At 41.6% G+C, this 27,914-nt stretch overlaps 1 protein-coding gene and 1 long non-coding RNA gene across 3 annotated transcripts in view; one reads left to right on the top strand and one right to left on the bottom strand.

The window, feature by feature from the left end:
* The window catches only part of LOC126081859 (uncharacterized), a 37,321-nt gene extending 17,630 nt beyond the window's left edge, over positions 1 to 19,691 (bottom strand). For both annotated transcript variants that reach the window (XR_007518452.1, XR_007518451.1), the window contains exons 1-2: positions 19,536 to 19,691; positions 10,548 to 10,676 (exon numbers count right to left, since the gene is read on the bottom strand). This is a non-coding gene — a long non-coding RNA (uncharacterized LOC126081859). The remainder of the gene's footprint in view (positions 1 to 10,547; positions 10,677 to 19,535) is intronic.
* Positions 19,692 to 19,924: 233 nt separating this feature from the next.
* Positions 19,925 to 27,914, top strand: part of BPGM (bisphosphoglycerate mutase) — a 32,187-nt gene continuing 24,197 nt past the window's right edge. The window contains exon 1 of the mRNA XM_049894195.1: positions 19,925 to 20,026. The gene's annotated coding sequence lies outside the window, so the exon portion shown is untranslated. The remainder of the gene's footprint in view (positions 20,027 to 27,914) is intronic.

Raw genomic sequence — 27,914 nt, 5'->3', positions numbered from 1 at the left:
AGCAGTAGAAAGGGATGAATCATGGTTCCGTGCGTGCAACACCATGAATGGATCTCACAAACATAACGCTGAACAAAAAAAAAGTCAGGTACAAAAGAATATCTATTGTATGATTCTGCTTATATGAAATTCCAGAACAGGCAAAATGAATTGAAGGTGGAAAATACTCAGTGGTTGCCTTTGAGGGTTGAGGGGAAGCATGAGGACTCTTTCTCACCAGACGGCAATGTGGTAAGGGTATGGGTAAACAGGTTTACCTATTTGTCAAAATGGCTCAGTTAAGATTTTTGCATTTCGATGTCTGCACATCTCACCTTAAAAACTGAAACATAATTACAACCGTGAAATGGAGGTGGTGGAGTAGGCTGAGGTAAAGACGAAACAAGGGTAGCGGAACGTCGATAGTAGTTGAAGCTGAGTGATGGGTAAGTGGGGTTCATTATACTATTCTGTTTATTTATGCTTGAGATTTTCCACACAAAAAAAAGTTTTTATAAAAGACAATATAAGCAAAACTCATCAAAGGGCTTTCCGGGAACTGAAAATAGTCCTGCATGGCTAGAGCAGAGAATGGCCTTTCCACTCCTTCATCCCCCAGGAATCCTCCCGACAGTGGTAAACTGGAACACCCAAGCTCTTAGTCACATCCGATCTACAGCATGGATGGTTACAATGACTAGCTGACACAAAGGAATAACTGTGGTAGGAAAAACAGGCGCTTACATCTCACGTATAAACATACCGTGCCAGATATTGTTCCTTGAGGTACCTGGCAACTCTCAATTGGAACAAGAATTTAAACAGGAGCCACGTAATACCATGGAATATGGACATGTTTAATAGTACAGGTTCAGACCAGTATAATCCCCTTTCTGAACTTGGGAAATCTCCTGAAGTTGCAGTTGCTGAACTACACCACACCCAACCAACAATTAATTTAAAAAATTATAAATGTCTTCTAAAGGAAAGAATTATGCACGAAAATGCACAAAAAAGATGCTTAATAATTATCCCCTTCATCACCTCTCATCACTCCCTATTTATTTGAAAACAGATTAATGCCAAATGCTGTGGGTGTTTTTATAAAGGTGTGTATTAAATGTCCGTCATCTTAATACAACGCTTGTGTGTGTGTGTGTGTGTGTGTGTGTGTGTGTGTGTGTGTGTGTTTGTAATCAGGGGTCCATGTAGACTCGTTAGAGTGAATTACGGATTTCTTTTTAGGAAGGGAACTTAAAGCCATAGTTCAGGCCTTTCGTTTACACATCAGGGAATTGAAACTAGGAAAAAGGAAGTGCCTTTTCCAAGGTGAAAAGGGGCAGGACCACAACTCTGACCTTCTGGTTTCTTTGAGTCGAGATGTATTATTCTGCAAAGTACACAAATATGGAATGCTTTCCATTGGCCGCATCCATACTACATAACAGAATTCACAGGATACTACACAAACACAGAATTGTGTAAAATGTTTCCACTGCACTAGTAGAAATACTCTCTTGCCCCATGGAGATTACAGTGCTGGAACAGAGCAACACCTTCAAATGATTTTGGAAAATCCTGCTCTCATCGATTGGATTATGTCCCCCCAAAAATATCTGTATTAACTTGGTTAGGCCATGATTCCCAGTGTTCTGTGGTTGTCCTCCATTTTGTGATTGCAATTTTACGTTAAAGAGGATTAGGGTGGGATTGTAACACCCTTACCAGGTCACATCCCTGATCCAATGTAAAGGGAGTCTCCCTGGGGTGTGGCCTGCAGAAAGGGGGGACCTCATACCACCAAGAAAGCAGCGCAGGGAGCAGAGTATGTCCTTTGGAGCTGAGGTTCCTGCACTGAGATACTCCCAGACCAAGGCAAGACTGATGATGAGGATCTTCCTCCAGAGGTGACAGAGAGAGAAAGCCTTCCCCTGGAGCTGGCACCCTGAATTCAGGCTTGTAGCCTACTGAACTGTGAGAGAACAAATTTCTCTTTGTTGAAACCATCCACTTGCAATATTTCTGTTACAGCAGCACTAGATGACTAAGACACCTGCCAATTCACCATTTGGCTATGTTTGTGGACACAGCATTACCATAGATACTGAAGTGCTCAAAACTCTGTTCTCTACTTTCCCTCCTTGCCCTTCTCTTTACTTGGGTACCATCACATACTCTTTACATCGGTGTTTTCAAGTTGTGGGGTACAACCCATTAGTGGGTTATGAAATCTACTTAAAAGGCCACAATCAGCATTTTTAAAAAGAAATCAAATAGGTTAGAAAATATCAGCATAAAACGCACATAGTTACAGCAAGTATTATTTTGTGAAATTTTTGTTTCAGTCACATGCATAATGTATGTGCACTGGGTGGCAATGTAAAAAGTTCTTACTGTGGATCACAGGCAAACCACTTGACAGCCTCTGCCTTACTCCATAATAACATTAGAGGGGGATAGAGAACCGGGTCTTCTCTAGGCACGTACACGTACAGAGGTCAAACCCTCGGCTACACAGATAAACAACTGGGAAACGAAAAGAGAGGAGGGGCAAGGAGCTTTGTGGTTCATTTCACACCACATGCTGCCCATAGCTCCTTCCATGTTCACCTTCTTATATATTTTAAGTTGTCTAAATTAATTGTAATCTAAATTAGTCACTGTTCTTCCAAACTACATACCAGTGGCCGTCAAGGCGATGCCGACTCATGGCAACCCCATGTGTGTCACAGTAGAACTATGCTCCATAGGGTTTTCGATGGCTAATTTTTCAGAAGTAGATTGCTAGGACTTTCTTCCAAGGTGCCAAGGACTTGAACTTCCAATATTTTGTTTAGCAGCTGAGCATATATTTACCATTTGCATCACCGAGGGAATTCCCCAACAACATAAACCCATTGTCAAGTCGATTTCGACTCATAGTAACCCTATAGAACAGATTATACTGCCCAATAGGGTTTCCAAGGCTATAAATCTTTACAGGAGCAGGTTGCCACGTCTTTCTCCCGCAGAGTAGCTGGTGGGTTTGACCTGCTGACCTTTTAGTTAGCAGCCAAGTGCTTAACCACTGCATCACCAGGGCTTCCCCTAAACAGCATAAAAATGGGGACCTTAAAAACCTTTAACTCTGATTACCTTTCTCTCAACTCTGATGTCCTTGTCATCCACTATTTTAACTCTCATTTTTTTAGCCACTCAAATTAGACATTATCATCATTTATCATATTATACAATGTCTAGACTTACGTGCGTTTGCTATTTTTTTAATCTCTGAACTTAGATTGTGTGTGTGTGTGAGATAAAATTCACATAACATGCAATTCATTATTTTACCCATTGCAAAGTGTACAATTGAGTGGCATCTGGTACATTCACACCGTTATGCAAATATCACTACCATCTAGCTCCAGAACATTTCCAACATCCCAAAAGCAAATCCCATACCCATTCAGCAGTCACTCCCCATTTGCATCTGGGGCCACTCTAGTCTCTTCAAAGGTTCTCACTTAATGCAGGAGTCTCACTTCCCATTTTGCAAAAAGTTCAAGACTTAATCTTCTAATCTGAGTACTAGGTGTTGACATTTTCCCCTAACATAGCCCTAGCCTTTTCGTTTAACTGTTTATCATTCCTATTTTAGCTGTTTTTCAATTTTCTGGGGATTTTCCTTCTTTCTCATAAGTCAGCGATACATTCAAATTTATATTTGAGACGTGTACATGTTCTAGTTCTCTTTAATGGGAAAGCCATTCTATCTGGTCTATCATAATCTAGCAGTGAGAGGCGTAAGAAATATTTTTATCTGTTTTCAGTGGAAGGTTGTGATGTTGGAAGAAAAAAGAGGACGTGAGAAATACGCCATCTAGATGTACTGAATGACAGATTTGGCTTCTTGGACCATGACTATACCATGCCTCTTCTGAGAGCTAGAAAGAGAAAGCTGGATAGATGGAGAAAAGTTAGCTATACTTGGTGCTAGTATGGGCTTAAACCAAGGTCATCCTAAAAAGAGAAAATGTTGTCTTATATCTAACTACTTAAGACATGTTGTATTTAGTCAAACGAGATCCTAACTTGCTCTATAAACTTTCACCAAAAACTCAATAAAAAATAGACAAATATGTCATATTTTCATGAAATAATATGCTTCTTGAAAGTAAGGTCTATACTTCTTCCATTTTGCCTAGGACCCCAACATAGAATAAGCACTTATGTACTCATCGGGGCCCTAAAACTGCTATGCTAAAATGACCTTTAAAGGCCACGTAGTTAGTTCTACAGCTTCAATTTGCAGACAAATAACTTGGACTACGGTTTTAAAGGGGACTGGTCTGGAGGTTACACCATTAGTGTACCAGATTGTGGGAGCAGACCAAAGCCTCCTGACTCTAGACCATGCTCCAGCACCATCAAATCAAATCAATAAGACTTGTTCAAGTCTGTGGCACTGCATACCAAAAAGAAGGGGAAATGCCCTTTGGACTAATTGTGTTCCTTCCTTCTCTTTGGCAGAACTGTTGACTTCATACATAACTTTGTGTGCTGAAAGAAGAGCATATTCTTTATGAATATAAATGCTCAATTGTGCTTTAAAAAAAATTTGCACTAGAAGGACAAAATCCTGTTTTGTAATAGTTCAACTCCTAACCTCAGTGGCTAAAGTTGGACACTGTCTTTGAGTAGGCGTCTAGGAGAGAGCTGATTGGTGCATGAAAATCCGGTGTTTAAAACAGGGGTATAAATAGTAAACGTGATGAAAGAGGCTGAGAGAAGAAACAGAGCCATGCATGTATGAAAAGGGCCAAGCTGGGCTCTGAAATTCTAAGAGATAGGTATGCTTTGTTGATTTCGGGGGTGCTTTTAAAGGGGTGGAAACCCTGGTGGTGTAGTGGTTATGGAAACCCTGGTGGTGTAGTGGTTAAGTGCTACGGCTGCTAACCAAAGGGTCCGCAGTTCGAATCCACCAGGCGCTCCTTGGAAAATCTATGGGGCAGTTCTACTCTGTCCTATAGGGTCGCTATGAGTCAAATCAACTCGACGGCAGTGGGGGTATGTGTGTGTGTTTAAAGGGATCAGGGTCAATGCATACTGTCAATACTTATCCACTTGCTGATATTCAGGGAAGGGCTGCATATAACTGGGTTGACATTTCTTTAGTGGTTTGTTTAGCGGAAGGTTGCCACATGGTTGGGGGTTTGCTTGTCACACACTAGGGACCCCAACTTGATCATCAGGTTTGCAGGACATCCTTGTTCCCTTCTCCAATAATAGAGGTGAACTATGGAGGTAGGACGGGCAACAGGGTGTATAGGATAGATTCCACTAGCCTGGGTGGAGCAGAGAGCAGTGAAGGACAGGCGTATGTATAATACAGGTGAGGATAGCTAGAGATGTAGGTACCATAATGACAACTTTGGGCATTCGAGAATGGGCACAGGACTCTTTTGCACAGGTGGGGTTAGTGCTACAGACCTAGCAGGAAGACACTACACCTGTTTCACTACTGGAATAGCCATCTCTGGTGTGTGGTGCTTGGCAGGTAAGGCCTGGTAGCTTTTGTTGGCCCACTGATGCATGCAGCAAGAAGTGATAAAAGATGGAGTCTGTGTACCTAGAGAAAGGGTAGCTAGAGAGGAGACAGGGAGACCAGCCACAGACAAGTCAGAGAAATGATGGCAACTTGAGTAACAAGAAGGTTATAAGTACAGTGAAAAAAGATATTTAAAATTTATGAGACAACACTACATAATATTTTGGTACCATAAACTTAAAAATCTAGATGAAGTGGATTATTTTATAGAAAATACAACTTACCGAAATCAATTTGGGAAGAGATTGAAAATCTGGATAGACCAGGTAGCACCAGTGATCTGAGGTGGAATTGAGGGGGTCAAAAGCTTGTAAAAATATCTACTGTCTGCAAGACTCAAGCTCAAATGATTTAGCAAGAGTACACTATCAAACACGCAGAGTACTACGTATGATTTTCAAATTATCCGAAAGCATCAGAAGAGAAGGAAATTTCCCAACTCGTCTTACAAGATGAGAATAACCTGGAACCAAAACCTTATGAAGACTCCTTCAAAACTATAGATCAGCCTCTCCAACAAAATATAGATGCAAAAATCCTGAATATGTAACAGTTGAATCGCATATTTTAAAAAAATACACTGTTCCCCAAAAGGTTTTATGTCAAACATTAAAGAATAACCCCTGTGCCACCAGGGCTCCTTGGCAGTTAATACTAGGATGTCTATAAAATGATCAATTAATAAATTTTATTGGCAGAATAAGAATAAAAGCATAAAAGACCAGGAGTCAGTAATTAGAGCAGAAGTCAGAGGCTGAAGAAGTGGTCCTTTTGGGTCCAGAACTAAATACAGTGAAGATAATCATTCCAAGCAAAGAATAGGGACAATGAGGAAATTAAAATATGGAGGCAAAAACCAAACCCATTGTCATCGAGTCAATTGTGACTCATAGTGACCCTACAGGACAGAGGAGAACTGCCCCATAGGGTTTCCAAGAAGCAGCTGGTGAATTCGAACTGCCGACCTTTTGGTTAGCAGCTGAACTCTTAACCAGTGCAGCACCAAGACTCCATGGAGGCGGAGTCTGTATATTTAAATGTCTGATGATCTTTCTTATTACTTTTTCCCCTTGGGGCCCTTCAGCTACCATAGGAAGACTCCGTCCATCTAGAATGAATTATTCAAGCCATGAAATACATTAGTACCATAGAGATTTATCTGTGCAGTTACCTGGTGACTAGGAGTCCAAGCAGCCCTGGGATTGCACCTGTGAAGTGGTAAGGTCGCTAAGGAGAGGTCAGGTGATCAACAAGCATTTGGGTTCCACCCCAGGCAGGCTTTGATGCAGCCAGCCCTGAGGAAGAAATCTGCCCTTGCACTCACTTGGTGACCTCAGGCCATTACCTCGACTCTCTGAGGCCCCATAGTCACCTCTGTAAAACGTGGACCCTATGAAGTATCTTTCGAGACTGTTTCCAAAGTTAAATGAGATCATTAGTATGAAAAAGCTAGTCCAGACCCAGGCTCACATTCAATGGCTGGTAGCTGATACCTTGATGACGATTGCGTTCTCTGACTGCCAACCCTTCACGTGTGCTTTTTCCTCTGACCACCAGAGAGCAGACCAACACTGCCCTTCGCACATAAGAAAAGCCCTTGCCCACGTCCTGAGACTTCAGAACCGTTCTGGCCAAGCCGTTCTATAAGTCCTGTCGAAAGTGCAAACCAACCTTCCTGAAGGGCATAAACAGAGTATCTGCCTCCCTCTTTCTGTATTAGCTGAGAAGTCAGTGAGCAGGCTGTAAGTTACACAGTCATTACATTTGAAATACATAGAAATATCAAAATATGCTAAATTCCTGGCATTAGGAAGTAGATTGGAAGTCTTGATTTTCTTTAAAAAAATTTGGGATACTCATTGCCTTTTCTAAGTATGAGCACATAGGTGTAAATATTTTGTTTCATCCTCACAATAACACTGTGAGGTACATAGGACAGAGTACATCGTTCCCATTCAATTGGTGTGAAAACTGAGGATCAGAGAAGTTGAGTGACTCATCCAAAGCCACACAGATGTCTGTTGTCAGAATCTGAACTACAACCCAGATCTTAAGACATCATGTACAACTCTTTTTCTTCCTCGTCTTTCCTCCCTCGCTTCCTTCTTTTCTTCCATTCTTTTCTTTCTCCCAGACCCCTCCTTCTTCGTTATGCAATATTCACACACAAAAAACCCAGTGTGATCTAAATAAAACGAATGCCCACTAACCCATCATTCAAGGTTAAGAAATATGATAGTGCCAATGCCTCTGAAGCCCAACTGCATTCTACCCACAACCAGTAACCTCTATGCTGGATTTTTTAGTTATTGTTTCCTTTTCTTCCTGGTTTTATCACACACTTACGCATCCCTAAGGAGCCCTGGTGGTGCAGTGGTTACGCACTTGGCTGCCAACTGAAAGTTTGGCAGTTGAACCCACCAGTGGCTCCGTGGGAGAAAGATGTGGCGGTCTGCTTCTGTAAAGATTACAGCCTAGAAAACCCTATGGGGGCAGTCCTACTCTGTCCTATAAGTCAGAGTCGACTCAATGGCACGCAACGACAACTTACATCCCTACAAATATACATGTTGTTTAATTTTAGCATATTGTTGGACTTTACATAACTGGAATCATACTACACGTATTCTTTTTTCTGCTCAACATTATATATCTGAGCTTCATCCTTGTTGATGTGTCTACCCGTAGTTCATTCATTTTCACTCCTTTAGGGTTTTCCATTTTATGAATATACCACACTTTATTCACCTATTCTACTGATGGGCATTTGGGTTATTTTCAGTTTTGTGCTGTTCTGAACACAGCTGCATAAGACTCCTGTTGCACCTGTGCAAGAAGAGTTTTGCCAAGGTATTTACCTAGACGTGAAATTACTATTTCAGCGCTTGTGCCACCTACAATTTTACTAGCGAATGCCAAATTATTTTCCAGGTTGACTGTTCCAATTCCCACAAGCATGGGAGTTCCCATTACTCTGCATTCTCACCAGCTTGAAAGTGTTAGACTTACATTTTAGCCAGTCTCACACCTTGTGCTCATGTCTTGTTTTCTAAACGCCATTCTCCAGTAAAAGGAACCAGGTCTCTTGGGACAGAGTTGAGCCCAAGCTAGGGATATACCAGATGACCCTGGAATGTCTTGTGGGGCTGGAAAGGAAGAAAATGCTATTCTCTCTCCCTCCGAAGAAAAAAACAAAAAAAAGCGACCTGAAGAAGCTCCTAGTTGCCAAAGCTGGAACAATCTGAGCAGCAAAATAAACGTAGTATTGGAATTTAATCCATAAAGTATAATAAATATCCAGGAGTCCATGATGATACAAATAATCAAATAAGCAAATAATGAGTTGGGCAGGTCTTTCTTAAGGTAAAATTCCAATTATAAATGTAAAAGAACAGGGAAAATTAGAAAATCACCATTAAACACCACAGCAATGACTGTGGTAGACAAGAGTCACCACCCAGACAGAGATGCTAAAATTAGTGGGTGCAAGTTTGAGGAGAAATAAAGTTTGCATGGTCCTAAACTATCTCTCCAAGGGGGCATATGGGAACCCCCTGTACTTTCTGCATAATTTTCTGTAAATCCCAAACTTCTCTAAAAACAAAACCAACAATAACAACAAACCATAATTCTACTTAAATTTTAAAAGATATCTCCCCAAAGATATTTATTCAATACAAAGGGAAAGAATAACTTTACATTGGAGAAATTGGGCATAAACCACCTCAACCAAGTGACCAATGTCAACACCCCCAGTAGTAAGACACACTGATAACACAAGCCTCGTGATTCGATGAAATCACACAACACCCTCCCTGTGGGATTCTCACCTCAACCTCAGTTCAATCACGAGAAACCATCAGACAAACTCAAGTTGAGAGACATTCAGCAAAATCAAAATGTAAACTAACCCACACAAAAGAAAACAAATCCTGATTCCAACTTATAGCTACCCTATAGGACAGAGTAGAGGCTGCCCCATAGTTTCTGAGGAGCGGCTGGTGGACTCGAACTGCCAAACCTTTTGTTCAGCAGCCAAACGCTTAACCACCGTGCCACCAGGGCTCCAAACTAACCCACAGACTTGTCTAATTGAAAAGTCATGAAGTAAATACAGCAAAACGTGAAGATGTGATTGCGCTGGATGGTAGATGCACAGTGTTTACAGATTATTCTTAGTTCTTCTTGGGGTGTTTCAAACATTATAATTTTAAAATCCTAAAAATAAATAAATAAATAATAATTAGGGGTAAGTTCAGTGAATCGGGATGAAACATGTTCCAGGCAGAAAGAACAGCAGGTATGCAAAGGCACGGAGGTGAGAAATACCGTAGAGGTCTAAGTAAGATGCCTGATGAAGGTGCTTAGCAGAGAAAGAAGAGAAATGGCAGAGTAATTAGAGGGCATAACAGAGTCAAGATCTAGTGAGAGGAAGTCATAAGATGCTACAGCTGCTCACAGACCATTTTAAAAACACAGCAAACAGAGGTGTTTGGTGGACAATGCATACAGCTAAACCCGCATTAAACACCACCGGGAGAGAAAGGGGACTATCACACATGGAGCACCTGTACGTAGCAGGCACTTTACATAGGCCATCTCATTTAATCTTCCTAACAACCCAGCGCTAGATTATCACTATTCCTATTTTACAGGTTACTTCTCCTTGCCCCCAGGCCCCTCCTATACACACACCTAAGTACCCCCCTGCCACCAAAACGCCCTGTGAGGCTGCAGTAACTGCACTTGCACTTGGATTTATTCTACTGTAGTCAACAGTTCATGACTGGGTCTCTCCCCTGCTGGGCCATGCTCCTCGAGGACAGGGATGAGGTTTCGCTGCTCTTTCCTTCTCTTGCACCTGGCACAGTACCTTGATGGTAGGCACTAAAAAGATGTCGTTAATTCACTGCCTTCAAAATTCCTAATACAAGGTCTTAAACATTAGGAGACATCCAATGACTAGTTGGCTACTTACTTGTTGGTTTGATTTGCTAATTGTGACCAGATCCTATGCATTTCTGAACATTTTACTCATATTCCAATTCTTCTTTTCCTTTTTCACTCTTCTTCCTCCTCCATTTTCTAAAGAAGGTGGTGATGCAAACTGTAAGGAATTAGATGAATTTAGCAAAGAGGAATTATACCACATTTAGCTTTTTTTTTTCAGTTAAAAAGTAAAAACATTTTGCATACTATTTTGTTAAAAGTTGATCTCTTATTAATATTCTGCCTAAAGTCATTGGGTTTGGAGGTCCTTTCCTATTGGTCCTAAAAAACAATTCTTTACAGCCGAGAAGTTCTATCAAGATTAGAGATTATACAATTGCTTAAGGTTCTGATGGTGAAGGGACACAGGCCAGTTGAAGCTGCAGCTCTCTGCCTCAGCTGCCAGTGCTCATGGGCCACAACCACCCACCTTCCAGCTCCTCACCTCACCTGGAACCATCGAGCGCTGGAGCCTTTGCCATTACTCACCTTGTAAAGCACAGCTAGCACACAGAGCACCAGGTGTGACAGTAACCGTTCTTCTCCTCCCGATGTTTTCATCCTGTGGTTGCCCACAGGGGATTTATCTATTACTCTTACCTGCTGCCTACAGAGAGATGATGTCACACTAGTTAGGACACTCACCTGGCATGAAGAGACCAACACTGAGCTGTTGGCACTGACTGATGGTGGTGACAAGACTGGTCACAAAGTCTTATTCTCAGTATTCCTCACTTTAAGACATACTAATAAATGAAGCCAGTCAAGCTATTTGCTAAATTTATTTCATAAGGATTCTGTGAGGATTCAAATGGGGAATGTGGAGCTTTGCCTCGCTCCTGTTGGAGTCACAGATCTCCATAAAGTATAGATCTCATCAAGTAGCTTCTCTAAGTAGGGCATAAAATAGCACCTAGAAGTAGCTCTAGAAACCACCAGAAAGCATTCTGTTAACAACGGTGCTACCTGGGTTGATAGGTAGCCTCCAAAACACCAACTGAAATGTGTTTTATATAACCAGGCTTAGTTCAGCTGCTTAAGATGATCTCAGCTTTAAGTAGGTTGTCTTTTGTCATCTGTTGTGGTATTTTTATACTAAGAGTTTTAGATTAATTTCTCCCCCTCTGTGTATTCTTCAAACCCTGTAGGCTTCACATTATCTCAACTCAACTGGCATCTGCCACTAGGCACTTGTGCTGACACTGATCACATGCCTTTCCCTACCTAGCGTAGCCCCTGGACACTTATCTTCCAGCACCAGCCTTTCACTGCCCCAGGAGGGCCTCCCAGTTGCTTGCTCTGTTTTTCTCCAGAAGAAAACAACAGAAAATCAACAAGGTTGATTTTACCCTGTAAATAAGAAATGGTATTTGGTCCTTTATCACTGAGACTTTTTAAAGTTAAAGTTTATTGAGCTATTTCCATGTATTAACTTGTTTAAATAACATAACAACTTTATGAGGTAGGTACCACTATTGTGGCCATGATATGACAGAAGAAAGAAGGCAGGGAGGTGAAACTGGTTGTCCAAGGTCACATGGTTAGTGTGAAATAGAGCCAGGATTGGGTGGTGTGCCTCCAAAGCCCACACTCTTATCCACTGTACTGTTGCACTTCTTTTGCACCCCAAAATCATGGTTCCCCCCTTGGACAGTTATTTGTCCCCAAACACTTGCATTAGAGATTCAGCCTGGGAGTTAGGAAGCTTGGATTTTTGTTCTGTGTTTAAGTACTTTTATAATCTTAACAAATTCTCTCATTTACTTTGGGCCTCAATTTCCTCATTTGTAAAATAAGGGAGGTGAATTATATGATCCAAAAAAAAAGTGTTTTTCAGGGCTAACATTCAGAGTCTTTGTATAAAATGTCACATTATTCTTAAACATATATATAAATGTGTGTATATATATATATATCCCATTGCCATCTAGTCGATTCTAACTTGTAGCAATTCAAATCCACCAGCTGCTCCTTGGAAACCCTATGGAGGCAGTTCTATTCTCTCCTGTAGGGGCACTATGATTTGGAATCGACTTGAAGGCAACGGATATATATATATATAGTTTATACGTACATACACACACACACATATATATATCACATTTTATCTGACTAAACCACTAGGGTCTGAATGCCTAAAAGTTTTTTAAAAGCCGTGCTTCAACATGAAAAGTATAATCAATGTCATTGAATTGTAAATATGGAAGTTGTGCTGGTGGGTGTTTTGGTGTGTACATTATCACAAGGTAGAAAAAAAGACATGCTTATTTGTATGAGTTATATATGACAATACTATGTAGGGAAAAAGGTGGAGGGAATTTCATTGCTTATTTCATTGCTGGTGGTGAAGTGGTTAAGTACCTGGCTGCTAACCGAAAGGTTGGTGGTTCGAACCCACGAGGCACTCCTTGGGAGAAAGATGAACGTATGTTAATTGCGTAGAGGTCCGGTGGCGCAGTAGTTAAGAGCTTGGCTGCTAACCAAAAGGTGGGCAGTTCGAATCCACCAGCCGCTCCTTGGAAACCATATGGGGCAGTTCTAGTCTGTCCTATAAGGTCGCTTTGAGTCAGAATTGACTTGATGGCAATGAGTTTGGGGTTTTTTTTTTAGTTACTTAAGCATCTACTACCGTCACTTTGCACCAGTGGTAAGCCAAAGCATCAAAATCCAAGCTCTCCTGAAGCTCGCAGACCAGTAGAGATATAATGTCCAATGTAAAATTAAATTTATGTTAAGTGTATAAAGTAAGTGCACATGGTATCTTGACAACATGTAATTAACCTAGGAGATCTGACCCAGGCAGGGGGATCAGGTTTTCCTGGAGAATTGACCACTCAATAGTATCAAAGTTGACTACGAGTAAATGAGACAAAGGGGACAAAGAGGGGTAGGGGAGGGAGAGAGGGAAATGGCCGGAACAGCAGCCTAGGAAGGGAAAACACACGTGCAAGGCCTGACGGCCACAGGGAGGAGAAAAGATGTCAATGCTGGGGCATGGGAAGCCTCTGCAGCATTTGAAGCCTGGAGGAGGAGAGGTTTAGCTGTGACATGATCACAAAGACATTCTACCAGCATCACCCAGGTTGGCCTGAGGGGAGCCAAAGTGGATTCAGGGAGACTCATAGAGGGCTACTGAGGAAATCCAAGCCAGAGGTGACAGTAGTCCGTGGTGTCAAGGGACGGGGGTGGTGGTGAAAAAAAGTATTTTAAAACATGTACCCTTTACTGAAACTGTGGATTTTGTTTCCATCAAATAAAGTGGCTTTAACAAACAAATCCAGAAATTACACGTCCAAATTACTGCCTTCAAAGTGTCATATTGGGAGGTTATACACCTGTTTCAATGATGCTTCATGGCTCTAAACAATTCTGAAAGCCTCTTTTAGAACTTCCTTCAGAATCAGTTTATGAGCCAAATAAGAAAAACAGAATTATTGCTGTATATATAGTCATTTTTTTTTATATAGTCATACTTTACAAATCCTTAAAGCTGAGAAAACAAACCTAAGTCATGTTTTTAAATTGAGGCAGCATTTATAAGAACTTCCTTTTATGAGTTTGACCTTCCGGTATATACAGTGATGTCACTTTAAGAAAAAAAGCAAGTATGTGGAGGGAAAAAGCCAAGTCTCATTCTACATCAAAGAATGAGGATATGTTCTTTAGGCAAAGAGCTAGCCAGCTGCGAAAACCCATGCTGTTGTTGTAAAGTGCCGTCATTCCACAGGGTTTTTTAGGCTGCAGTTTTTACAAAAGGAGATGGCCAGATATTTCTCCAATGAAGCTGCTGGGTGGGTCTGAACTGCCACCCTTTCAGTTGAACGCTCAACTATTGTGCCACCAGGGATCCTTGAGGAAACCCCATGTCGTTGTTGTTAGGTGCCGTAGAGTCAGTTCTGACTCACAGCGATCCCATGCACGACAGAACAAAACGCTGCCTGGTCCTGCGCCATCATCACGATTGTTGCTATGCTTGAGACCATTGTTGCAGCCACTGTGTCAGTTCGTCTCATTGAGGATCTTCCTCTTTTTCGGTGACCCTCTACCGAGCATGATGTCCTTCTCCAGGGACTGATCCCTCCTGATAACATGTCCAAAGTATGTGAGATGTAGTCTCCCTATCCTTGCTTCTAAGGAGCATTCTGGTTGTACTTCTTCCAAGACAGATTTATTTGTTCTTTTGGCAGTCCATGGTATATTCAATATTCTTCACCAATACAATTCAAAGGCATCTCAATTATTCTTTGGTCTTCCTTATTCATCGTTCAGATTTCACATGCATATGAGGCAATTGAAAACACTATGGCTTGGGTCAGGTGTACCTTAGTCCTCAAGGTGACATCTTGGCTTTTCAACACCTTAAAGAGGTCTTTTGCAACTGATTTGCCTAATGCATTGCGTCTTTTGATGGCTTGACTGCCGCTTCCATGGGTGTTGATTGTGGATCCAAGTAAAACGAAATCTTTTGCAACCTCAATATTTTCTGTTTAGTATAATGTTGCTTATTGGTCCAGTGGTGAGGATTTTTGTTTTCTTCATGTTGAGGTGTAGTCCATACTGAAGGCTGTGGTCTTTGATCATCAGGGGGTTTGACCTGTCAGTTTGTTGTTCTGTGGGGGCTTGTGTGTTGCTGTGATGCTGGAAACTATGCCACTGGTATTCAAATACCAGCAGGGTCACCCATGGCAGACAGCTTTCAGCTGAGCTTCCAGGCTAAGACCAACTAGGAAGAAGGACCTGGTGGTCCACTTCTGAAAAAAACTAGCCAGTGAAAACCTTATGAATAGCAGCAGGGAAACCCCAAAGACAGAAGAAATTTTTTTTTTTTTTTTTTAGGGAGCAGATAAGAAACGTCTTAGAAGATGAACAACAAATTCCCCACAGAAAAAGAATAATAATGAAGTTACATCCGTAAGTTTTTACAGTTAGCATCCACAGTGGAAAGAATTCAGAGTTTAGTAGGAAGACTAGGAGTCGCACTAGGGCTCTGTTGTTGGCTGTGCAGTCTCGGACGTAGTACCTGGAAGCATATTCACATGATGGAAATGTATATTGATGGAAGAGTAAATGACATGGGGAAGTGTCCATGACAAATTAAAACTTCTGCCATAAAATAGTATATATGATTGCAGACTTTTTAAAATAACTGATTTATAGGGGAGAAATATACAAAATGTTAACAGTGAGTTCTGTCTGGATGATAGGATCATGGATGTTTTAGAATTTTTCTTCTTTTATTTTCCAAACCTCCTACAATAAATGCAATACTTTTATAATAAAAAGTTATAACATAGCCTTTAAAAAAAACCTCACAGGGCAGGAATTGGGACCACTTTGTTCAGTACCGCATAAAATCAAGCATTTAAAGAAATGTTTTCCTGAGCAGTGAGGTAAAGAATTTGCAAAAGGGGAAAGTGTCTCTTTCGATTTTCTGCAATGGTCCTTCCTTTTTCCAAAGGATTGTTTTGTTTTCTTTTGGAATTGAGAATAGGAAAAAAAATCAACCTGGCTCTTTTCCTACCCCAAAGTGCTTCATGTCAAGGTTTTGGGTAGGACATCTCCCTTGGTTCAGACCTCCCAACAGCAGAAGCTCCTGGCCCTGCCAGGTCTCTACTCTCCTCAAGTCTCCATTTCCTGACAGTCGCTTCTCTGGGAAGCACAAGATAAACAGGGAAATTCCTATTCTATATTCTCTGCAGAAGTCCAAGTGTCTGCTTCAGCAGAGAGCAGGAAAAGGGGGAAAATCACAAGGCCCAGACCTTCTTGTTCTTACCATAAGAACACTTTGGAGTCGTTAAAACACTTCACATTTAATCATGACTAACAGTGATCGTTGCTGTTGTTTGTTGACATTGAGTTGATTCCCACTCATGGTGACCCCATGTGTCCAGAGTAGAACTGCTCAACAGGGTTTTCAAGGCTGTGAACTTTGAAGAAGCCAGGCCTGTCTTCTAAGGTACCTCTGGGTGGGTTTGAACCTCTAAACTTTTGGCTACTAGTCGAGTACTTAACTGTTTGCACCACTCAGGGACTCCATTGTTAATAGCTGTCATTTATTTGAACACTTCTCATATGACAGGCCCCACACTACGTCATCTCATCTAATTTCCACACTGACCATTTAGATGTCATCCCTACTTCACAGAGAAGGACAAGGAGCCTGAGGTCAGGCTACTTGCCTAAGGTGCTAGGAGGTGGCAGAATTATAGGTTTTAGTTCAGTGCTATTTCAAAGTTGCCACCATTATTCTTCATACTACTTTGTGAAGTAGGGATAATTCTAAATTTTAGCTTGTAAAAAGAAAGAAAAGATGGCTTTAAGGTCCTTTCTAAGGGTCTGGATGGCTGATCTGCAGAGCATTTCCAGTTCTTAGTATCAGGAAAGGGGTCCTGTGTTTAGTAGGTCAGCGGTGGGGGTCCAACATAGCCCTCTCGCATTGGGTTATGGATGGCAGAATTTAATCTGACCCCGAAGAAGGTGGGGTGCTGTGGGAGAAAAGATACCAGCAGCTAACAGCCAGATTATAATGTTATCCTGACACTATTAAGAGGAGACTGTCCTGTGTATGGACTATGGAACCAACTAACTCTGGAGTTTGCTAGAGGGAGGGAGCCAAGGGCTCTGTCAGGCCAAGAAAAGGCAGTCCAGCTACTGTCAGTGGGTGATGATGTTTTGATGCTTGGTGGACCAGCTCAACCCTGGGAAAATGCTAGGGCCTATGTGTAAATACCCATGAAATTACTTTGACCAGGTATATATGCTATCACAAAATAGAATTTTATTCAGACCCTGAATAGGGCAATCTGCTACACTAATCCTTACTGTAGTAATACAATATTGACTTTTCAAAATACACACATGACAGAAATAAAGACACAAAAAGAGAACATGGGTATAATACTTTTTTATTTCTTGTTTAGATGAAAGTAGGATTACCAAAAGTTGTTTGAAGTAGTAAACTGACACACAAGGAGCTATTTTTATAGTATCTATACCACTTGCTATATCAGAATTAAATTCCTCATGATGGGTTTTAATGGAGGTCAATTTTAAAAACTAGTAATCTTAAATTTAAAAAATATATACATATATTGCCAGGGGGTGGGAGAATGGAGGCAGCAGGAAGGGAAAGTATTTTCCCAGAGTTATGAATTAGCTACCTTGGATTCTTGTGCCAGCTCTGCCTCCACCCAGCTATGTAATTCTGGGCAAATCCTCAAGCTTCAGCTTCCTCGCCTGTACAACTGAGAGGCTATGCTTAATTTCTATCCCTTTCGAATGCTAATACACTTTGGAGTTCATTTTTGTCTTAAACAGACCTATGGTTATCTTCGTGGGCCAAGATCTCTTTATTTAGAAGTTCATAAGGGAGACAGTTCATCAAATAGACCGGAAAGTAGGGTCCAGGACGTGGTATTATTATTATAGCTATCTACAGAAAACACTTTTGCCATAGGACAACAGTGAGTTTTGGAATTATTCCAGAATCTTGGTTGAGATCAAGTGACACATTTCATTTTAAGTAACGACTGCTGAAAACCTTCATCTTTGTGTGTCTGGTGCTTGGAAAACAGAGGACAACAGTGTCTGCGCTTATTTGTTCTACAAAGACCACATCTATTCCTGGCTAAAATTGCCTTTTAATTTCTATTCGACAGAATCACTGACTAAATTACTTCCATCTTATATAAAAGTCATTTATTCATACACCAAATACTCTCAGGAGTGATTCTGAAGAGGAGGTGATGTTTGATATTGTTAACATTCTATGTGACAAACCAGCATTCCCTGGGTCTCCATTAAACAGTTAAAAACTAAATCCAAATAAGCAGGTGTTTAATTCCAGAGCAAGTATTTCTAAAGGTCAAACGCCATCAGACTCTGCCACTTGTGAATGGCTGCCTTTATCCTCCAGAGTATGGATGGTGTGGGCACTGAGTACAGAGCTTTGACCTTATACTGCAGGACAAAAGCTTTCTCATCACATTGTTCTCATCTGCTATGGAGAAAAACAGCAAGTGGACAAGTGATAGGATTTGGAAGCTGTATTCCTCAGAACCGACGAGACTGGAAGCATCCTCGAGCTGCCTTACAAATGAATCTTACCACTCTTGCACCACGTTAAACTTCAATTAGCACTTAATAGCATCTATCACTTTAGAGGAAGGAACTATCAGGTCTCTTTCAGAAGTAATGGGCCGTTCTTTGAGATCCCAGGAGAAATCTTCCTCCAGAAAGGATAAACGAGAAATAGAATGAGCTACGATTAAATCTTAATGTACTCAGTGTATGACATAGTTCAAAATGTAAAAAGGTCATCTTTTCCAAACTTATACATCATTATTTCGAGAACCTCCTTGTAGTCACAAGCCTACTGGACTTGCCATGAGGATGGAATAGAAAAAATTCAAAGGGAGCCATTGAACAGTAGGTAGGACTTTTCTTTTAGGACAGCTTCTAGAAACCCAGAAAGGGAATTTCCCCTGTGGTCACCAAACACACCACTCCTTATCCTTCTCGCCTACCCAAAAGTTCTGACATATATGCTTCAAAAAACCTCGCCTGGTCCTTCAAGCCAGCTTCGAAGATTATAGGGCCTCCTGCCAACCCTCGGGTATTTCCACAGGTTTCTCCCGTTCCGTAACTGTAGCCTCCTAATTTACAATCCTCCTCCTCACTCCACCTCGTCCTCCTCCCTCAGTTCTAGAAGCTTTTAGTGAATGACAATCATCACTTTTCTTCCCCGACTGAAAGAGTGTCAGGAAACTGCTTGAGGGGAGTCCCTATAAAAGCCATAAGAGAATAGGAGACATTGCTGTCCATAAATAAAGTGGACTCTTTAAAAGCTTTCGCTTTAGTCAAGATTTAAGGCGTAAAACCAGGCATTTATGTAAAGGACGCTCTCTTCTGACAGGACTGTCGGGCCTCACTTCCAGGTTTCAATCCCTAAGTAAGCCAGAAGTAAAAGAAACATCACCTCATCATTTCCAAGCTCCCACCGACACGCTCTTCATTGGCAGGTCTCTCCCTCAAGACGCAAAAGACACTTTTGAAAACCCAAAACGCTGAGACACTCCTCAGGCCTGTGGTTTTTCTTTGCCCAGGAGACGCTCACGGGCTGGTCTCCCTACTTCCCCGGGCCAAGCCCGCCCACCAGCCCCGAAGCTAGCCTCTCACTGGTCCAGCTGAGTGCTCGTCTCCGCAGCAAGCCAATTAGAGCCCCACTTCCTACCCCAGGGGTTTGGAAACGGAAAAGACCTCGGCGGTCCCCGGGCGTAGGGCGGGGCCGCCGCTCCCAGCCGGCTGGGTGGCTGAGTGACAGCTCCACCTTCCAATAGGAAGAGCCCTTGGACCTGCCCCCTTCTGGCTCCCGGCTAGAAAAGAGCGTTGATGCCGGCGGCAGCGATGAGTCCTCGGAGGCGTTGGCCCCTTGGCGGCCCGGAGGAGCTGTCGCTGGCCTCTCTGCAGGTGAGTCTTTAGAATATTATCCTTGCGAACCTTTCCATTTTTTATTGACATTGTGGGGGGTTTTGGAGTGCGGGGAAGGCAAGTTCCTTTACTCCCGGGAGAGCCTTTTTGGTGGGAATCTGGCTCCGACGCTCATTCAGCCCGCTGGTCCCTCTTTACTGCCCCTGTCACAGTGAACCTCTCTGGGAGTCACAGTCCTGTCAGCTGAAAGGAGGACTCAGACTTGGTCGAGGTGCCTTGACGGCAAGAACAAATAGAAGTTGGAGGAGTGATGAACGCATCTCTCCTGGGGCGCCTCAGGCACAGGGTGGCAGAACCTCTTCAGTAGTGAGGTTCCCTGGAAGGGAGCTCTGTGTATTTTCAGGGCTATGCTACTGTTTTTAGGGTGCTGTCAGACCTGGCCTCAAAAGTGTAAGTAGGTAGAAAAACCTGAATGCCACCCAAGGAGAAGGAACAGCCCCAGTGAAGGCGTGTAAATGCAGTGGTTTTAGGTAGCACACAAATTTGCAGCAAAATCATAGGTTCTTAGACCACTAAAACCAAAAAAATGAGTGGCTTTCCCTCTGTTCTCTGGGGGCAAGAGTGATAGTCACTGCAGAAGGTCGATAGAAATGCTCGATTGAAGTTCCCGGTTAAGTTTTGAAGGGTAATAAGTTGTTAGTTAACTTATTATAACTCACAGTCCCCTGCTTTCTCCCCTTCAAATTATGGGGGATTTATAGCTTGTGAATGAGTGGTACCAGAATGTTAACTGATGGAATGCAGAGAGTCCCTCTGGAAAGTGTAGTTGTTGTTAGGTGTCGTTGAGTCAGTTCCAACACATAGCAACCCTGTGTACAACAGAATGAAACACTGCCTGGTCCTGTGCCATCCTCACAATCCTTGTTATGTTTGAGCCCTCTGTTGCAGCCACCGTCAATCCGTTTTGTCCAGGTCTTCCTCTTTTTCGCTGATCCTCCACTTTACCAAGCATAATGTCTTTCTCTGGGGACTGGTCCCTCCTGATAACATGTCCAAAGCATGTGAGATGAAATCTTGGCCATCCTCATTTCCAAGGAGCACTCTGGCTGCACTTCCTCCAAGACAGACTTGTTCACTTATCTGTCAGTCCATGGTATATTCAATTTTCTTAGCCAACACCATAATTCAAAGGCGTTAATTCTTCTTCGGTCTTATTTTCATTGTAAGGAAGTGGAGGAGGAGGAGAATAAAAATCAAATGCTGTCTTTCATCAAGAGTTAGTAAAGCCTTCTATAATGAAGGCAGAGCACGTGTCAGTTTGTCTTTTATAATGTCTTTCCTGAGGCCAGGGACTAGGTTTTACCCATATTTATATTCCTACAGTGCCTTGCATGCTATAGATTCTCCTCAGGTAGTGGTGGACTTTAGAGAACTATAATTCAATCAAATGATGTGGTAGAAGTTAGCATTGAGTTAGAAGTCAAGACACCTGGGTTTTTGTCCGGAAGCTGTTACTATTTATGAGATCTTAAACAAATCATTTCACTTTTCTGGCTCTTAACGTTGGCACCTTTAAAAACTAGGTGTTGCATTAGATTATTTCCTAGGCCCATTATTGTATTAAAAGTCCATTTTAAAATAAAGATTAGATGTTTTTCCACCAGAATATGCCAGCAAAATCTTGTTACAGCAAATTCTGTACTAATCTGTTTAGCAAATAAAAGTTCCCAGCTTTAAGGATAGTTCATGTTCTTTTCTGTTCATATTTATACCAAATCAAACCAAAACCAAATGGATCATCGTAGAAAACTTGGAGAGTACAGAAATATCATGTGGCAGAAAAATGCCATCCTTAATCCCATAGCCCAGAGGCCAACCACTGTTAGTGTTTGGGTGGATTTGTCAATTGCTCTTCCTCTTTTGCCTCCTATGCCTGGTTGAGATTAACTAGCATGTTTCACTTTAAGTAATGACTGATGCATCTAGGTTTGCCTGTGCCTTCATCTTTGTGTGTCTGGTGCCTGGAGAACAGAGGACATGCAGATGGTTGAACTGATAGGCCTCCTGAACATCCTTGGAATGAAATCTGGTGTGAGAGAATGTTTACATGGGGAAACAGGACTGAAAGTATTACTGAATAACAAAACTCTTTCATTGAAACTTGGCCGTAGGAATGCAACAATTGTATTTTGTAAGATGCAAATTAATTTTAAAACCACATAACTGAAACATTTGGATTGTAGAATATTGCTTAGCATTTGTTATGCTTCTAGGACTGTATCTTGCCATCATCTCATCCAACCTTTGATTGCACTCCTTCTTTGCTACCTGAGTTATTCCCTTCTTTTCTACCTCACCCTCATTTTACTTTATTCCCAGCTTTTGCTTCTACTCATACTATCCGCAAAGTAGGATTGTTCCAATGGGCCTGAGGTCTGGGCCAGTCTTGGTGAGTTAGTCAAGCTCTGCTCCTTTCAAAATAGAATACCTTTAAATCTTGACAGAGTGCTTCACCATAACTCATTTAATTTTCCTCATACCTCCTTGAGAACAGTAGTTTCCTTATTTTCATCTTTATGGGTAAGGAAACCAAGATCCAAAGAGTTTAAATACCTTGTTCAAGATCACATTGTCAATAGGTAGCAGTGCTGGGACTCATGTTGAAGTTTTTTTGACTCCAAACTTTTGGGATGTGGTAGAAATAGTTTGTGTTGATCAAAGCTCCTACCTTGGGGAAGTAAAGAGCCAGAGATGGAAAAGAGGTGTCCTGAGTAGGTGTTGTGCACAATGGTGATGACGTGCAGGCTGGAACAAGCGGCACGCCCCAGGCAAATATGCATGCCATTACAGGCACAGATCTCTTCTCCAGAGTGGAGGGTCTACCTGCTACAGTTTGGTAAGCCCTTGTAACAGGTGATCAGTAGAGGATGTTAGTAGATTTAAGGTTGGAGAATGAGAGGGTAATAGTGCCTGGAAAACATCTGTCAATGATAGCATTTGCTTGTGGTAAGGAGATGTTCTTATAATGCAAATACAAATGGAAAAACAACTGCAAAGCTTTAGCAAAAATGATATAGACTATGGCACAATAGCATTCGGTTATTTTAGGTACAGTCATATTTGAACTTTAAATATCGAGCTTGATTTTGGTATATGTGTGTATGTTAAGATGTTAAAAGCTGTAAGGAACTGAGTCCCCAGATCTCATTTTTCTTTACCATTGTTCTTTTTAACTTTATCAGAGATATGGGTAACCTCTCTTTGTCTTCAAATAATAGCCAGTTCATCTTTTATGGTTAGAATTCTAATAAAATGGGGCTTAAGAGTTACTCAGAAACATGCAGTGAGGATTTGGACCAATGAAAACTTCTGATGGTCTGGGGTAGCAATTGATTGATTAATATCTAAGGGTGAGCTTTGGATTAAAGTGACTCTTGTTCTGTGTTCTTCATTTTATATGACTTCCAACATTGTGTCATTGATCAAATTTCTTCTTCAGTTTATGGAAATGAAAGACAAGCTAAGTTTTTAGGCTGAACTTTATCCTGTAATTTTCTCCCCTTGTTCATGACTTGGGATACTAGAGTTTCTCAAACATTATTAATTTCTAAACATTTAAGGTGGAGCCCTGGTGGAGCAGTGGTTAAGAGCTAAGGCTGCTAACCAAAAGGTCAGCAGTTCGAATCCACCAGCTGCTCCTTGGAAACCCTATAGGGTTGCTATGAGTCGGAATTGACTCAATGGCAATGAGTTTTTTTTTTTTTTTAAAACACTTAAAGAATGGCAGAAGCAAAGTTCTAGGAGTGTGTTAGTTCGGAAGATGGGAAGACCCTCAGTTCTGGGAGTGGGAAGGGCATGTGAAATTATATTGTTTAATGAGGAACAGGAGGAGGAGGCAGCAGTCAGTTTAGATGGAATTTCTATGCGTGCATGTATTGAAAAGTCTTTGAAATACAAGTCGCCTGCAAAGCACGTTTCCTTTGCATCACCTGTTGTTTCTTTATTGCCAGGGCATAATACCTACTCCTGAGCAAGTATACATTCACCTGAAACATGAGGCACCATGACATAACTTATGAGGATGTCTAATAGAGGGAAAATGTGTCAAAATGGCAGGCAGCACTCTTGAAGGAGGTTAACAAGTTGAATTTTCTTTTTTTCTAGAGTTTTATCTTGAACACATTCCTCAATAATTCAGTTAAAAGTCAGGTGTTCAGACTGATTTAAATGTGTTCAGTGTTGTCTTCTCTGAGAATAGAAACAATTATAAATGGGATTCCATTATTCGTGGTGCCCTCAGTTCTGGCCAAGAATGAAATCTGGTGATTTAATAATGTTGGGACCATCCCATGCAAAGATGTGTGGCTAAAAGCTCAGAATGCTGTTGTGATTACTAGATGTGAGGACAGTAACGAGCTAGACCAGGGTTTGGCAAACTACAGCCTGTGGGCTATATCTGTCCCACTGTTTGTTTTTGTACAGCCCACAAGCTAAAATTGGTTGTTACATTTTTAAATGGTTGAAATCAAAGAATAGCTATTTCATGTGTGTGAAAATCATATGAAATTTGAATTCATGTCCATTTGTTGTTGTTGTTGGATGCCATTGAGTCAGTTCTAACTCATAGCAACCCTAGGTACAACAGAAAGAAACACTGCCTGGTCCTGTGCCATCCTCACAATCATTGTTATGCTTAAGCCCATTGTTGCAGTCACTGTATTGATCCATCTTATTGAGGGTCTTCCTCTTTTTTGCTGACCCTCTACCAAGCATGATGTCCTTTTCCGGGGACTGATCCCTCCTGACATGTCCAACGTATGTGAGGTGTAGTCTCCCCATCCTTGCTTCTAAGGAGCATTCTGGTTGTACTTCTTCTAAGACAGATTCATTCTTTTGGCAGTCGATAGTCGATGGTATATTCAATGTTCTTCACCAACACCACAATTCAAAGGCGTCAGTTCTTCTTCGGTCTTCTTTATTCATTGTCCAGCTTCCACATACGTAGGATGCAATTGAAAACCCCATGGCTTGGGTCAGGAGCACCTTAGTCTTCAAGATGACATCTTTGCTTTTCAACACTTTTAAGAGGTATTTTGCAGCAGATTTGCCCAATATAACGTGTCTTTTGATTTCTTGACTGCTGCTTCCATGGGTGTTGAATGTGGGTCCAAGTGAAATGAAATCCTTGACAACTTCAATCTTTTCTCCGTTTATCAGAATGTTGCTTATTGGTCCAGTTGTAAGGATTTTTGTTTTCTGTATGTTGAGGTGCAACGCATACTGAAGGCTGGGGTCTTTGATCTTCATCAGTAAGTGCTTCAAGTTCTCTTTCATCAAGTAAGGTTGTGTCATCTGCATAACGCGGATTGTTAATGAGTCTTCCTCTAATCCTGATGCCTTGTTCTTCTTCATACAGTCCAGCTTCTTGGATTATTTGTTCAACATATAAATAAATATGGTGAAAGGATACAACTCTGAAGCACACCTTTCCCGACTTTAAACCACGCAGTATCCCCTTGTTCTGTTCAAACGGCTATCTCTTGATGTATGTATGGATTCCTCCTGAGCACAATTAAGTGTTCTAGAATTCCTGTTTTTTTGCAATGTTATCCATAATTCATTATGATCCACATAGTCAAATGCCTTCGCATAGTCAATCCAGTGTCCATGGACAGTGTTTTATTGGAACACAGCCATGTTTATTCATCTAAGTACTGTTTATGGCTGCTTTCAGCTACAATGGCAGAGTTGTGTAGTTGTGACAGAGACCACATGATCTGCAAAGCCTAAAATAGTTACCATCTGGCTTCATACAAAAAAAAAGTTGGCCAGTACCTGAAGTAAGCTAAGCATTTTTCACAGTCATCTGCTTCCTCCCCTTTTAGCAGCCATTATCCTTGTCCAGGTCTTCATTATGCACCTACATCTCACTTATCGACATGGCTGGGTTCCAAAGCCCAGGTTGTTATACGGAAATCGGTGTTATGCAGAAATGGAGGAGGACTACATCATTATATAACTGCCAGATTACGTCATTACATAATTGCCAAGCCATTGAAAATCACGGGCCAGCCAAGTTGACACATAGCCTTAACCATCACAGCCAGTGTTACTTTCACCTCAGTGATCATAGCTGCCGGATGTATGTTGTTAATGCACAAAAGAGTTAGTAGATTTTTCTACTATTGTCATAAATGCAAAATGTCTGGTAACAATATAGTTGGTAAGGGAAGAGCAGATGTATGTTACCTGAATTATTGCAAAAGCCTCACAACTAGTATTCACGGCCATGGTTTTTCCAGTCACTCATTTGTGTCTGTGAGTACTGCCTGATGCTCCTAAAATGCGTGCTGTTAAACCTTTACCAATGTCCCAGATTTATAGAAGGACTTACATCCTTTGGCACAAGGCCCCCGTTGGGCCACTCTAAGGTTTTATCTTTCTAGGCTTGTCTCCTCCTACTTCCTGTCTTACCCTATACTTAGGTTGAACCTATGATTTTCCAAATGGGGATACTTAAGAGTGAAAGGGGGTCCTAGTAATAATTATGTTGGAGAAACAGGCCTGAAGTGAGACTGTCCCAAATGAACCAGGATGTTTGCTTACCTCACCTACACTCCAGCCACTTTCAGTGGGCACACCATTCTTTGAATATGCCAGTTTCCTGACCTCTGTTTCCTTAGACTAGAATTTCTTTCTGCAAACATAAATCTTAATACCTCTTTCTAAATCCAGCGTAAGTAATGCCATGTCCACAAAGAAGCCTTACTCAGAAGTAGTCTTTCCTTGTGCATCTTCGTTATGAATGAAATGCTTTCTCATGGTGTAGATGACTTTCTGCTTTAGTGATAAACACACATATATGTCACCCTTCTCCCACCAGCTCCTTGAGGACATAATCCATGTTGGATTCCATGCTTCTTGCAGGCCTAGCATAGTGCCATGCCCAAAGGGGGTTTGCCACACATGTTTAAAGAGTGAGTTAATGGACCAAATTTCGGAGACTGAGTGTTTGGTGATATCATTCATGTGGCCGTGAACATACTAAGCTGGTTAAGGTAGTGAATAGTTGGGTTTTCCATAGGAACAGTTATTGAGAGCTGAGGGCTGCATACAGAGCCTTGGGTGCCAATGTGGCAGTATAGCAGAGTAGCTCAAGACACAGCATAAGCTGTGGGGTTCAGCCTGCCTGAGACTGAATTCCGGCTCTGTCACTTACCACATGAGTTACCTTGGTCATGTTAACCTCTCTTCCTAAGTTCCTGTATCTGTAAAATGGGGGTAATAATAACCCACCAACCCAGGGCCATCGAGTCGATTCCGACTCATAGCGACCCTATAGGACAGAGTAGAACTGCCCCATAGAGTTTCCAAGGAGCGCCTGTTGGATTCGAACTGCCGACCCTTTGGTTAGGGGTAATAATAGTACCTACTTAATAGAATAGTGGTTGAGGATTAGAATAATGCCAAGCACACCGGGTGTACTCTCTGAATGTTAGTGGCAATGACTAATAGCATTGTCATCATAGTATTTGTCTTTGTCAATAGGAACATACAGAGACCCAAGACCAGAACATAATCACAGAAAATCTGGAGATATGCAGGACTGAAATCTTGAAGAATTTTTTCCATTGACGGAAGTAGTCAGCAATATCAAATGCTACAGGCCAAAGCAGTGTGCATCCTGAGAGAGATCGTCTCGTTTAGTAAGAACAAATGGGCAGTCTCTCCAGAGCCCCCTTCAGTAGAGTGGGCAAGGGGCAAGTTAGATGTCAGGGGATGAAAAGGTAATGGCTAAAAAAAAAAAAAAATGGCTAGATGGAAGCAAAAACAGCAGAGGGAGGGGACGGGAGACGAGAGCTAGAGTCCTGTAAAAGACTCATTTGTATAGTGTACTTTCCTTCAAACCAGACCAAATTTTATAAGG

Source organism: Elephas maximus, chromosome 8 (assembly GCF_024166365.1).
Source record: "Elephas maximus indicus isolate mEleMax1 chromosome 8, mEleMax1 primary haplotype, whole genome shotgun sequence".
Taxonomy (NCBI): Eukaryota; Metazoa; Chordata; class Mammalia; order Proboscidea; family Elephantidae; genus Elephas; species Elephas maximus.
The sequence above is the reverse complement of the archived record's forward strand: the minus strand, read 5'-3'. Positions and strand labels throughout refer to the sequence as shown.